This window comes from Argopecten irradians, unplaced genomic scaffold (assembly GCF_041381155.1).
Source record: "Argopecten irradians isolate NY unplaced genomic scaffold, Ai_NY scaffold_0715, whole genome shotgun sequence".
Taxonomy (NCBI): Eukaryota; Metazoa; Mollusca; class Bivalvia; order Pectinida; family Pectinidae; genus Argopecten; species Argopecten irradians.
In genome coordinates, this window is record NW_027188182.1 from 13065 (window position 1) to 27482 (window position 14418).

General features: G+C 34.4%; 1 long non-coding RNA gene across 1 annotated transcript; it reads right to left on the minus strand.

The window, feature by feature from the left end:
* Positions 1 to 249: 249 nt before the first annotated feature.
* LOC138313523 (uncharacterized) lies at positions 250 to 2386 on the minus strand. The gene is made up of 3 exons (XR_011207224.1): positions 2326 to 2386; positions 1105 to 1171; positions 250 to 393 (listed from the first exon to the last, which is right to left on the minus strand). It is a non-coding gene; the product is annotated as an uncharacterized lncRNA (long non-coding RNA).
* Positions 2387 to 14418: the final 12032 nt, after the last annotated feature.

A 14418-nucleotide genomic window follows, 5' to 3' on the forward strand; every position in this document is an offset into this window, starting at 1 on the left:
TCTACAAAACCTGAAATAAAAAAAGAATAACTGAGACATATGTAGCTGTAAAATATTGATAATTTCTGAGCAAATGTTTAAAGCCTTAAGATTTGGAAAAAAAAATCTTAAAATTTCAAATGAAAATCCACAGCTTTACTAATAAAGTAATGTTTAATGTTATAGCTTATAGACATACCTCTACATAAAATCCTCCAGGTATCTTTTGAAGCGTCCATCAAAAGGAAGACCCTGATGTTAATACTGAAGGCCAGAGTGAACAGTGTGGAATATTTTTGTTTCCTTCCTCACTACTCATTTGCTACAGCCTTTTAGTGTAGCCTTGTTTCAGCTAATGAAGGCACTGACTTCATTTCAGAGCTGGCAATCAGTCATGGATACCTGAACAGTCACCTAGTTATAGAAGAAAAAAAAGGTTTAACTCTTGAAGTTTTTCATTTACAAAATATCTTGTACACATGTGATCAATAATAAACAACTAATTAGAAAAAAATACTGTCTGATCTTGTTAACTGACACTTAGGTTTTCATAATTCTTAGACATGTAATATATATATATAAGCTATTGACTAAACCTAAATTTGCCAGTTGTCTCCCTTCCATCAAGTTCATACAATACCTGTTGCTCTTCTGGACAACCTGTTATTGTACATGTAAGAAAAGTGACTATCAATATCGCCTCCCATGAACAGCTCTCAGACAACAAAACAGACTTGGCTCATTTACATATTATTAGCATGTTTATACTTAATACTGTGAATAAAGTTACTGAAGATAGAATGAATTATCCACATTTCTGTTAAATATAAGTCAGAGGGTTTTGAGATCACATTTTAACTTGAACTGGATTATTTATTATTGCCTTGTATTTCGCCTTATCACTCTGTTCGAAACAAGGACAACATATATATAATAATTGTATTGAACTTAATAAGTACAGATCTACAATTTGAAGACTTTGAAATTTAAAATGAAAAAATAAATATGAGAATTGATTTTTGCTTCAAGGTTGCCCAAGTACTTGTGTTCCATTTTTCTGATGCATGCACACAGTGATTAAAGCAGTCATTCATTAATCAATAATAATTATCACAAAATACTAACCAATCATGTTTTGTATAATAACAAGCTGAATTAAGACACATTTTTCAGTTCTTCAGAAGGTTGGGGCCTGCAATAATGAAATAATATAGTATGTATTATACATCACAATAATATAGTAATAATACAAATTCATAGTTTGCCAGGTACAGTACTGTATCAGGGATCAAGCCTCTCTTGTGTAAACATGAAGGGAATCCTATCGTATCGTACTTGAAAGTGAAGGGAATGGGTGGGTTTTTTTTTTTCAAATAGTTATGACATGGTTGCGTACAATATGTAGATACAATGTATGTCAGTACACCTGAGATCCATATATATACATGTGTAGAAGAAAATAGAAAATGTATACGTAGCGGCCAGACAGGGATTCAAACTTAGAACCTCCCAACAATAGCTGACTGAGCAACTTGGTCATCGACTATCGATCCAGTCTTATCCTGCTACACATATGCAGTCACATGTGCCTGATCATTGTTGATGCTTATGAGATTTGTATAATGACTATAATTATGTATGTCTGCAGTTCAAATAGTTATAAGACAAAATTATCAAAAGTTCCCAATTCCCAGAAATCTCTTGCTTGTGTGAGATTTAATCTACTATTTTTTTCTATTAATTTCACAAATTAAATTTTAATTAATCACTAAAAGGCAGCAAGATTTACATTATAATTTAAAAAAAGAATTACCAATATATTTTATATGTAAATATAAATAAAAACAATAATTGATAGATATTCATTTGATGCATGTTACATTTTAAAGAAAAAAATCTACCAAAGTGCACTGTATGTATTTCAGTTGTTGATGTTACATGTTGTCACACAATCTACTGATTGTGTTATGTGGAAGATCGACAGTAAATAAACTTGAGACCCCATCAGGATTCGAAAAAAACTACGAAAATTTTGTTATACTTTGAGAGACATAGGGTAGAAATGGTTAATTTCTCAATTAAAGCATAAAATCATTTAATTGTTGCAGCTAAACAATAATAAATATCGACCAATTATCATTTTCGTCAATCTAACAATGCGCACCTGTTCGGTTTGTCAACCGGAAATTGAAACCGTCATGCGGTCGATCGTGTTATGAATTTGAAAGGCTCAATAAAAACACTAAAAAATGACTGTGACGCACAAAATTACTGATCAATCTTGTCAATAGTGATGATATTTATCGTACATACCAATTATTTAACTATATAATGCATAAAATATACCTATTTTGGGTTATTTCTCTCGCTGATCCGATTTGGGTACTCTTCTGTTAAAAAACCGGAAGTATCATCTGTCATGTTTGTGACGCATAATTACGCATATGCATGGCTATTTGTATGCAGAAAAGAGCAAATATGCAGAAAAGAAAATACCTGAGTCACCTGACCCTTGTTATGCTAGACATTAAACGGTACTGAATAAGTTTAAATGTGTATCTTACACGTAAATATTTACTAGAAATAGCAATTTCTAACTATACTATGCATAGGTCCATTCAAATACATGTTCTGACCATTTACATATACATTTTTAATATTCAAATAGCCTTTCCCCCATAATCCGTCGTCCGTCTGTCCTTTCATTCGTCCCTCCATTAGCAATTCTTTTTACTGCTATTTCTTAGATTGTACCAGAGATTCAAATAGTATTATTTTATATATATACTATTTAAATCTCTGATTGTACTAAAGGGATCTTTTTAAAATTGCATATGTAGGTTCTCCTAGGACCCAAGTTGTGCATATTGCATTTGGTAACTGATTGGTCAACAAGATGGCTGACCGGCCGCCATCTTGGATTTTGATATTTATAACTATTTGTCAGAAATTACTGAAGGGATGTCTCTCAAACTCCATGTGTAAGGTTCCCCTTGGGCCCTAGTTGTGCATAGTACCTTTGTGACTGATTGGTCAACAAGATGGGCAACCGGTCGTCATCTTGGATTCCACTGCTGTTTCTCAGAAATTAATGAAGCTATCTGTCTTAAATTTCATATGTAGTATGTTTGAAAAAGTTTGAAAAGCAGGGAAAAGATCCCTCTTTCCATTGTCAGACATAGATCATTCTTTGGTGGGCACCAAGATCCCTCTGTGATCTCTTGTATTTTATGTAAATCAAGTTTTTGGTTGATTGACATTTTCAGTTTCAAAATCATATTTTTATCAAGGTTCTATTCCATGCGTCACCCAATTAACGATAGTGCATATATATAGCCCCTGGATGCCAAGTTTCGTAATTGTAGATCCGGATAGAAAAAAGAAAGAATGTATTTTTAATATTTTTATTGTGTGCCTGATGTTCTGCGTATGTCTTGTCTTAGGGTATATATATATATATACAGCCTTTGTGTGTTGGATGTTAAGGTTATACTGCCTTATGTTTGGTTCTAGGGTGTAAGGGTTAGATTTGTTTTGTTTGTATATATAAGAGATATAAGTAAAAGTCTATGTGAAAATTCCTCATGTTCTTGCAAAATCTATTAGATTGCTTACAGAAGTATGAACACTATTTTTTTGTATGATTGAGATAACAATACCTCATGATTTCAGATATCATTTTTAGCCCACCATCATCAGTATTCAAATAGCTTTCGTCTGTGGTCTGTCCATCCGGCCCTCCTTCCGTCTCAGAAAGTGCTGAAGCTGGGATCAATCTTTCTCAAATATTTATGTTCCCCTAGGGCCCTTGATATGCATAATGCATTTTGGGACCGATATGCACCATCTTGGATTTTGATAGTTGAAGTTAAAAAAGCAGAGAAAAGATCCCTCTTTCAATTGTCAGACAAAGATCATTCTTTGGTTGGCACCAAGATCCCTCTGGGATATCTTATTCTATAAAGTGTCCATATTTCGCCAATTTGGTAAATAAAGACAATTTAGATTGAGGTATTGAAATGATATTAAGTAAAATGTCAGTGCACTGTAATTTGATTAATGACCAAGTCACTCATTCAACATTATTGTGAAGTCAGACACATCATTACTTTCAGAACCGTACTGGAATAAGACTTTCAGAACCGTACTGGAATAAGGCTCTGTCTGTCTATCGTTGCAGAAATGTTTTTAGCTCACCTGGTCCGAAGGACCGAGGTGAGCTTATGGGATACCGCAGCGTCCGGCGTCCGTCGTCCGGCGTCCGGCGTCCGTCAACAATCGACTTCTTCTCCATAACCGCTGGTCGGATTTCAACAAAATTTGACTGGTAGCATCCTTATGGCTACTAACTGAAAATTGTACAAATGATGGGGCTGACCCCACGGGGGCCTGAGGGGCGGGGCCAAAAGGGGTCAATTTGGCTATTTCCATATAAACGACTTCTTCTCTGAAACCAAGCATGGGATAGCACCCATAATCCAATAGTAGCATCCTTATAGGGTGGGGATTCAAAATTGTACAAATGATGGGGCTGACCCCCCGGGGACCTGAGGGGCGGGGTCAAATGGGGTCAATTTGGCTATTTCCATAAAACGACTTCTTCTCTGAAACTAAGCAAGAGATAGCACTCATAATGCAATGGTAGTATCGTTATAGGGTTGGGATTCAAATTGTACAAATGATGGGGCTGACCCCCAGGGGGCCTGAGGGGCGGGGTCAAAAGGGGTCAATTTGGCTATTTCCATATAAACGACTTCTTCTCTGAAACCAAGCATGGGATAGCACTCATAATGCAATGGTAGCATTCTTATAGGGTGGGGATTCCAAATTGTGCAAATGATAGGGCTGACCCCCGGGGGGCCTGAGGGGCGGGGTCAAAAGGGGTCAATTTCCATATAAATGACTTTTCTCTGCAACTAAGCATGGTATAGCACCCATAATACAATGGTAGCATCCTTATAGTGTGGGGATTCAAAATTGTGCAAATGATGGGGCTGACCCCCCGGGGGCCTGAGGGGCGGGGTCAAAAGGGGTCAATTTGGCTATTTCCATATAAATGACTTCTTCTCTGAAACTAAGCATGGTATAGCACCCATAATACAATGGTAGCATCCTTATAGTGTGGGGATTCAAAATTGTGCAAATGATAGGGCTGACCCCCGGGGGCCTGAGGGGCGGGGGTCAAAAGGGGTCAATTTGGCTATTTCCATATAAATGACTTTTTCTCTGCAACTAAGCATGGTATAGCACCCATAATGCAATGGTAGCATTCTTATAGGGTGGGGATTCCAAATTGTGCAAATGATAGGGCTGACCCCCGGGGGCCTGAGGGGCGGGGTCAAAAGGGGTCAATTTCCATATAAATGACTTTTTCTCTGCAACTTAACATGGGATTACGCTCATAATGCAATGGTTACATCCTTATAGGGTTTGGATTCAAAATTTTACAAATGATTGGGCTGATACCCCCTGGGGCCTGAAGGGTGGGGTCAAAAGGGGTTAATTTAGCTATTTCCATATAAACGACTTCTTCTCTGCAACTAAGAATGGAAGAGCACTTATAATGCAATGGTAGCATCCTTATAGGGTTTGGAATTTGAAATTGTACAACTGATAGGGCTGACCCCCGGGGCCTTAGACGGCAATACATGTAGATGCGAGGTCAAAAAGGTCAATTAGGCTACTACTTTCATATAAAATTACTTTGTCTCTGAACCTATGTATTGGATAGCATATTTGGTATAGTATCAATAGCATCATTGTATGGTTGTGATTCAAAATTAAACTTTGGAAGTCAATTTTGCTTATTTTTCTAATTGTCAGAGTCTTGTGATAATTATAAAAAAAAACCAGGTGAGCGATACAGGCCCTCTGGGCCTCTTGTTTTGTGCTTGAATACTATTATGAAGATAATCTCCATTTCCTACTGATACTGTGCTGCTCATTAATGTCATGATTACCAAAATATCACTTGTTATTATAAAAATGGCAAAAATTTGGACACCGTATAATGACATTGTAATAGTTTATAGTGCGGGTAAATTACAAGGAACTTGAGTTAAATAAACGAAAAATCAGAGCAAAATTTTGCTGTTCTCAAACAACTCAACCTTTTTAGCCCCCATCATCAGATGGTGGGCTATTCAAATCGCTTTTTGTCCTTGGTCCGTCGTCCGTCCTTCCGTCCGTCCGTTAACAATTCTTGTTATCGCTATTTCTCAGAAAGTACTGAAGAGATCTGTCTCACATTTTGTATGTAGGTTCCCCTAGGGCCCTAGTTGTGCATATTGCATTTTGGGACCAATCGGTCAACAAGATGGCCGCCAGGCAGCCATCTTGGATTTTGATACTTAAAATTTGTTATCGCTATTTATCAGAAAGTACAGAAAGGATCTTTCTCAAATTTCATATGTAGGTTCCCCTAGGGCCCTAGTTGTGCGTATTGCGTTTTGGGACCAATCGGTCAACAAGATGGCCGCCAGGCAGCCATCTTGGATTTTGATACTTAAAATTTGTTATCGCTATTTATCAGAAAGTACAGAAAGGATCTTTCTCAAATTTCATATGTAGGTTCCCCTAGGGCCCTAGTTGTGCGTATTGCGTTTTGAGACGATTGGTCAACAAGATGGTCGCCAGGCAGCCATCTTTGATTTTGATAGTTAAAGATTGTTATCGCTATTTCTCACAAAGTACTGAAGGGATCTTTCTCAAATTTCATATGTAGGTTCCCCTAGGGCTCTAGTTGTGCATAATGCGTTTTTGGATCGTTCAGTCAACAAAAATGGCCGCCAGGCAGCCATCTTGGATTTTGATAGTTAAAGATTGTTATCGCTATTTCTCACAAAGTACTGAAGGGATCTTTCCCAGATTTCATATGTAGGTTCCCCTAGGGCCCTAGTTGTGCATAGTCCGATTTGGGACCGATCGATCAACAAGATGGCCGCCAAGGAGCCATCTTGGTTTTTGATAGTTGAAGTTTGTTACTGCTATTTCTCAGAAAATACTGAAGCGATCTGTCTCAAATTTTATATGTAGTATGTTTGCAAAAGTTTGAAAAGCAGAGAAGAGATCCCTCTTTCCATTGTCAGACATAGATCATTCTTTGGTGGGCACCAAGATCCCTCTGGGATCTCTTGTTTATATATAAATCTTGTTATTGTAACAAATGGTCAAATGAAAACAAGGCAGTCATTAAATTTATGTAAATTTATATCAAAGTCCAGAGAGGATATGATCTTATCATGTACATAACAGCAATAATATCTTAAATAATTCTCATGGTAGATATTGTATATCTATCATTCTCTTACTAAATTAAAACAAACACTGCTGACAGATGTTATTTTTTCACTATGAATAGCAGAAGACAAATAAGTATTTTTCTTCAGTTACAAAAGTTACTTAATTTACACCCATTACCACCATTGAAAACTTTGAGCTTCTAATTGTACTTGACGATTAAAATATTAAAAAATAAATATCTGCATCTCAAAAAAAATCCAGGGCACTATGTCCTATGTGAAATTAAGTACAGTATTGATTGCACATGCACCTAAAGCAAAACAAATTATTTTTTTATTATTTTTTTTGTGTGAATTAGACATTTACATGATTAAACACCAAGTATTGTTCAAAACATAGTTTATGCTGTCAGTGGTTGAGTATCTTTAACTTTACATTTATTTTATTAATCATACTTGCGTTACATCTTTTAGGCATTATATAATACTTAAATAGACAACTATTTAAAATAATTAAGTTCATCCTGAAAAGAATCCATGACACTATCCTATATGGATGAGATACTGATTGCTCAGACAATAGGAAAAGCCAAGCAAAACATTTAATATGTAGTTTTTGTGTTAATTAGACATATATATACACTATTAAACATCAATTGTATCCAACAGATAAATTTGTTTTTTGCTCTGTCGGTTATGGAGCATTTTTGATATATTACATGATTATACTTGTTAATCCCACATTAACACTTATATCACAATTGCCTTGTATACACATTTTTGGTTAATTTTGCATCTTGATGCATAATTGATTTGTATACATCCCCATTTGGGTACATAAAGTAGGCACATTTGTTTTTCATTAAAATATTGATACTGGACACTGCATTTAAGCAGTGGAGAATGGACATCACAATTACATTAATGATTTTCTAAAAATAGTTACATTATATACATATTTACTGGGCAGATTTAGTTCCTTTACATTTGTTGTACTCTTAAGTTTAATAAACCTAAAAACAGAATGTTTTTCTCAGTAATACCTTTTATTTAAATTACTTTCCAATATTTGTTAAAGTGGACAAATAACTTAATAAGAATAAAATGGTATTCAACCTCAATATCTCAATGAAGGTTACAATACTTACAAACACTCTCACTTCTATCTAAATTATGAATAACGTCCAGATTCAATACACAAGTTTTGTGCCGATAACCTTATTTTTTGTCAATACAATGTTATCAAATAAGTTTTTTTAAATAACTTGATTCACCAGTTGTTAATATAAATGACACTTAAAAAAAGGGTTTTCTGTTACAGATGACTATTCGTGAAAGATATATCATTAATTCTTTGTTTGATTACTGGTAAAAATATTTGAAGGAACAATTGTATGCTGGTTTACCCAAACATCACCAAAACGTTTACCATGATGGTACAATATATCTTTTAACAAATTATATTCTACCAATTACATGTAAATACAATTGTTTGATTTTAGTAAATTCAATAAAACAATTTATGTAGTTTTGAAAATACAATTTGAAATATAAAAATTTATGATAAATGCATACTGAATTATGAATTGAATTTGACATCTTTTTGACCAATACATGTATGAACATAGTCATTGACTGTTTTTTTGTGCTCCATTCTTAAATTGTACTCTCAGCATACATTGTGGAATCCAGGACTATATCCCTTCACAACCTTTCATAACAATAATGAAACTTTGTACAAATATTGTATGTATAGAATAACATTGGAAAGAACTCGAACTAGTTCGAAAATTGGCTTGATTTGACTGTACCTCACAGAGTTATTGCCCCTTTGCATTAATAATTATTATGGAAAATAATTGAAACTTTGTATTTAGAACTAGTTAAAATATCAGCTTGATTCACTGAATTTTACAGAGTTTATTGCCCTTTGCACTAATAATTACTAATGGTCAGTATTGGATCATGTGAAAAATATGATAACATGTGTAGAATATTCACCAACATAAACAAAACATTGTACACAAGACTAACATTAGAAAAACAAATATGAAAAATGATTCTTATTACATGATGGAGTTATTTGGCCCTTGGCAAATAACTATTATTATTGGAAATTTGTGGAACTTCGAATACTTGTAGTAAATATTCACGGTACTTAATAAAGTTTTCTATGCAGACTGAAATTTGATTGATATTGTGCCAGTTTAAAAACTGGCTTGATTTGATTGTAAATTACGGAGTTATTACTCTTGGCAATAATAATCATTATTGCAACTTAGATTACATTCATTCATTCGTATATATTTAAGGTATTTTGATGTTCTTGATTACTATATGACATATATGTAAATATTTTTACATTCACAAAAAATATTTCCTATTTCGTCAATTATTTTTGTCAAAATGACATGAATTTAAAACATAGTTGGCTGGTAAAATTACATCTGCGTGTAACTTGTATTAAATATCAGGTGACAGTTTATGCTTTTGTTTTTGGTTTTGTTTGGTCTATGCACAATTCCATGGCCTTTGACCATTGATTCTGATTCACATTGTGAGCATTTCTTCATGGCTTCCTTTCTTGTGATCTTTTTTTACCTCTGTTACAATGCGTGTGATAGCTTCCTTAAGAATCACTTGCCGTATATATTGTTCTGCTTTTCTGAAAGTACAGTACACATATCATACATGAAAAAAGAATCATATGTGCTTATTATTTTTTGAAGTTTGAAGTAATGCTGTAGCATAATATTTATAATAACTCTATTCTTACTTAAACAGGATGATTAATGTGTTAAATTCAAATGATCAGATGAGTGTATGATGCGGGGGAAATTACATTACATTGTACATCGACAGATCTATATGAGAGAACTGAGACAAGACACACGAAATTTGAGACCAGACAAATCAAACCAGATCAGACTAGGTAAATGATCATTGTAACATGAATGAAAACATTTTTTACTTACGCAGAATGATTCTTTGATCATATGCAGCAACGTCTCGTCAGCAACCACGGCACTGTTAGTCCATGTTGAATACCTAGGGGTATTTCTCTATTCACAAGAGAGGAGACACAGGTGTTAAGTTACATTGTTATGATTAATTATACTGTAATAGTTGGTTCGAGAATATATGTTATATTTCCTATTGAAGATAAAAAACAACCTACACATCAAGCAATTATTATTTTCCTTTATTTCCTCCAATATTGACGAGTTTTACAGAAAAAATATATTTTAACTTAGGCCTATCCCAAGGGAATTGGTGCCCATTGTCAAATTTATAATAATCTAATAATTATATGTTCTTGTGATAGTTAATTAAATATTTTAATTAAATTCACATTAATATTTATAAAAAAAAACATGGAGTTTCATTCTGATATATTGTAATTGTAAAACCGTTTATGTTATTGTAATTCTTTTTTTTACTTAATTCACATACCCTCTTTGTGATGTTTTCAGCGAAAGTCCCTTCATGAGCCCAAATATCTAAAGCCACCAATGCCTGTAATGAAAAAAAAAATGTTTGTATCAGTACAGGTCTTTTGCTAGCATATATATGTATATGAGTTTGTACAAGCAAGATTTTGACAAGTTTCAATTAAAGTTAAAATATTATAATCTGGTGTCATATTATGCAGTGCTTTATAAACAAAAATTACAGTATGATATTTTTATTGAGTTCAAAAGGGAAGTACTTCAGGCTTCTTTTAAACAAGGGATAAAACTGTCTAAGATAGTATTGGTTGATCTAGCATTATTCTAAGTGCTTTCTTCTGTAGTTTTGTGATATGATTTAGTTGTTGTTTTGTCAAACCATTTCCCCAGGACTATTAGCGGCATAATGTTAAAATTTGGTAAAATGTAGTAATTGTTAGTAAATTTTCTCTAGCTTCTCTTGGTAGATAGCTTTTCATTTTTTTGAAGTTAAAGCAATTGATATGTGAGAGTCTTAGATGCTACCAGTTTTTTTTACTTTTTTCTGACCATTTAAAAAAAAATTTATCTATGTAAATACTTAAGACTTTCTGACCCAATTTGAATGAATTGCATAATTATTCAAGTGACACTACATACATATATCCTCTTATCTCAGTCTATTATTTACATTTGAAAATAAAAACTCATTGACAAAGATTTTTCCTTATATAAGAAATCATGGGTCGAAAGCGCTCACGGTAAACTAGTCTGTCGCTATTGTTTTTATTTCTTATATCGTCTGTAAGGATTTTTCTTCAAATTTATTATGTATATATATATGATAAATTTAAAGAAAAATCCTTACGGAATGAAATCTAATAAGAAATAAAAAACAATAACGACTGACTAGTGAGTCACTTTCGCCTTCATTCAAGGGAGCTCTTCAGACTGTTTATTGAAGACCAAATATGAGATTTATAGTCTTGTGATGGAATTAAAATATTAAAAAGTGTAAAAGTTTTGGTTTTTTTAATATATTTAATTCCATCACAAGAATATTCTATATTTATTTATTCTATGTATATATTTAGTATAAATTTACTTTTTGCTATAAGTTGGGATACCTTGCACTAGGTATACCTAGCATTAGCAATTATAATTTTTTTTCTTAACAGGTATACTGATAACTAGTCTATATTTTTTTTGTAAAAATGAACCTATACGATTAATAATTCAATTGCATTCAAACAAAATATAATGATTGGTGTACCTTTGCTTCAATCTCCAAAAGTCCATAGCCATAGGTCGGCTTAGGGAACTTTTGTAGGCCATGAATCTAGTCATGAAAAGAGCTGGGAAAGCAATTATATGGCATATAATTTTGTGAGAAGTCCTTAATTCCTGCACCTACACGTATATCAAGTTATTATCATCCTTGATTACTCCAGGGGTTATCTGGTACTTTTAACTCTCATCGTTAGTCACAACCCTGAACTCATGAGAAAAAATCTGAACTAATCACATGCACGTTCCTTTGAAGATTACAGAAAGAGACGTCCAACTTCAAAGCCACACCGTGAACTACATTGTACAAAAAAACATGGTTATAACGAACCTCTGGGATCCAACAAAATCATTTCGTTGTAAGCATACAGTTAGATACGGGTATATCACGACGATTCTCACGGTCTGACATAAGACGTATATCCTACTACTCTACTGATACCAGTGTTGTAAAGTTTCCTGTAGACTCACTCTATATATAAGACGTGCTGACGATTCTCACGGTCTGACATAAGACGTATATCCTACTCTACTGATACCAGTGTTGTAAAGTTTCCTGTAGACTATATATAAGACGTGCTGACGATTCTCACGGTCTGACATAAGACGTATATCCTACTCTACTGATACCAGTGTTGTAAAGTTTCCTGTATACTATATATAAGGCGTGCTGACGATTCTCACGGTCTGACATAAGACGTATATCCTACTCTTCTGATACCAGTGTTGTAAAGTTTCCTGTAGACTATATATAAGATGTGCTGACGATTCTCACGGTCTGACATAAGACGTTTATCCTACTCTACTGATACCAGTGTTGTAAAGTTTCCTGTATACTATATATAACACGTGCTGACGATTCTCACGGTCTGACATAAGACGTATATACTACTCTACTTATACTGATTTCCTAAAGTTTCCTGTAGACTATATATAAGGCGTGCTGACGATTCTCACGGTCTGACATAAGACGTATATCCTACTCTACTGATACCAGTGTTGTAAAGTTTCCTGTATACTATATATAACACGTGCTGACGATTCTCACGGTCTGACATAAGACGTATATCCTACTCTACCGATACCAGTGTTGTAAAGTTTCCTGTAGACTATATATAAGGCGTGCTGACGATTCTCACGGTCTGACATAAAGACGTATATCCTACTTTACTTATACTGATTTCCTAAAGTTTCCTGTAGACTATATATAAGGCGTGCTGACGATTCTCACGGTCTGACATAAGACGTATATCCTACTTTACTTATACTGATTTCCTAAAGTTTCCTGTATACTATATATAAGGCGTGCTGACGATTCTCACGGTCTGACATAAGACGTATATCCTACTTTACTTATACTGATTTCCTAAAGTTTCCTGTATACTATATATAAGGCGTGCTGACGATTCTCACGGTCTGACATAAGACGTATATCCTACTCTTCTGATACCAGTGTTGTAAAGTTTCCTGTAGACTATATATAAGATGTGCTGACGATTCTCACGGTCTGACATAAGACGTATATCCTACTCTACCGATACCAGTGATTTGTAAAGTTTCCTGTAACTATATATAAGGCGTGCTGACGATTCTCACGGTCTGACATAAGACGTATATCCTACTCTACTGATACAGTTTGTAAAGTTTCCTGTAGACTATATATAAGCGTGCTGACGATTCTCACGGTCTGACATAAGACGTATATCCTACTCTACTGATACCAGTGTTGTAAAGTTTCCTGTAGACTATATATAAGGCGTGCTGACGATTCTCACGGTCTGACATAAGACGTATATCCTACTTTACTTATACTGATTTCCTAAAGTTTCCTGTATACTATATATAAGGCGTGCTGACGATTCTCACGGTCTGACATAAGACGTATATCCTACTCTTACTGATACCAGTGTTGTAAATGTTTCCTGTAGACTATATATAAGGCGTGCTGACGATTCTCACGGTCTGACATAAGACGTATATCCTACTCTTCTGATACCAGTGTTGTAAAGTTTCCTGTAGACTATATATAAGACGTGCTGACGATTCTCACGGTCTGACATAAGACGTATATCCTACTCTACCGATACCAGTGTTGTAAAGTTTCCTGTAGACTATATATAAGGCGTGCTGACGATTCTCACGGTCTGACATAAAGACGTATATCCTAACTCTTACTGATACCAGTGTTGTAAAGTTTCCTGTAGACTATATATAAGGCGTGCTGACGATTCTCACGGTCTGACATAAGACGTATATCCTACTCTACTGATAACAGTGTTGTAAAGTTTCCTGTATACTATATATAAGACGTGCTGACGATTCTCACGGTCTGACATAAGACGTATATCCTACTCTACTGATACCAGTGTTGTAAAGTTTCCTGTAGACTATATATAAGGCGTGCTGACGATTCTCACGGTCTGACATAAGACGTATATCCTACTCTACTGATACCAGTGTTGTAAAGTTTCCTGTAGACTATA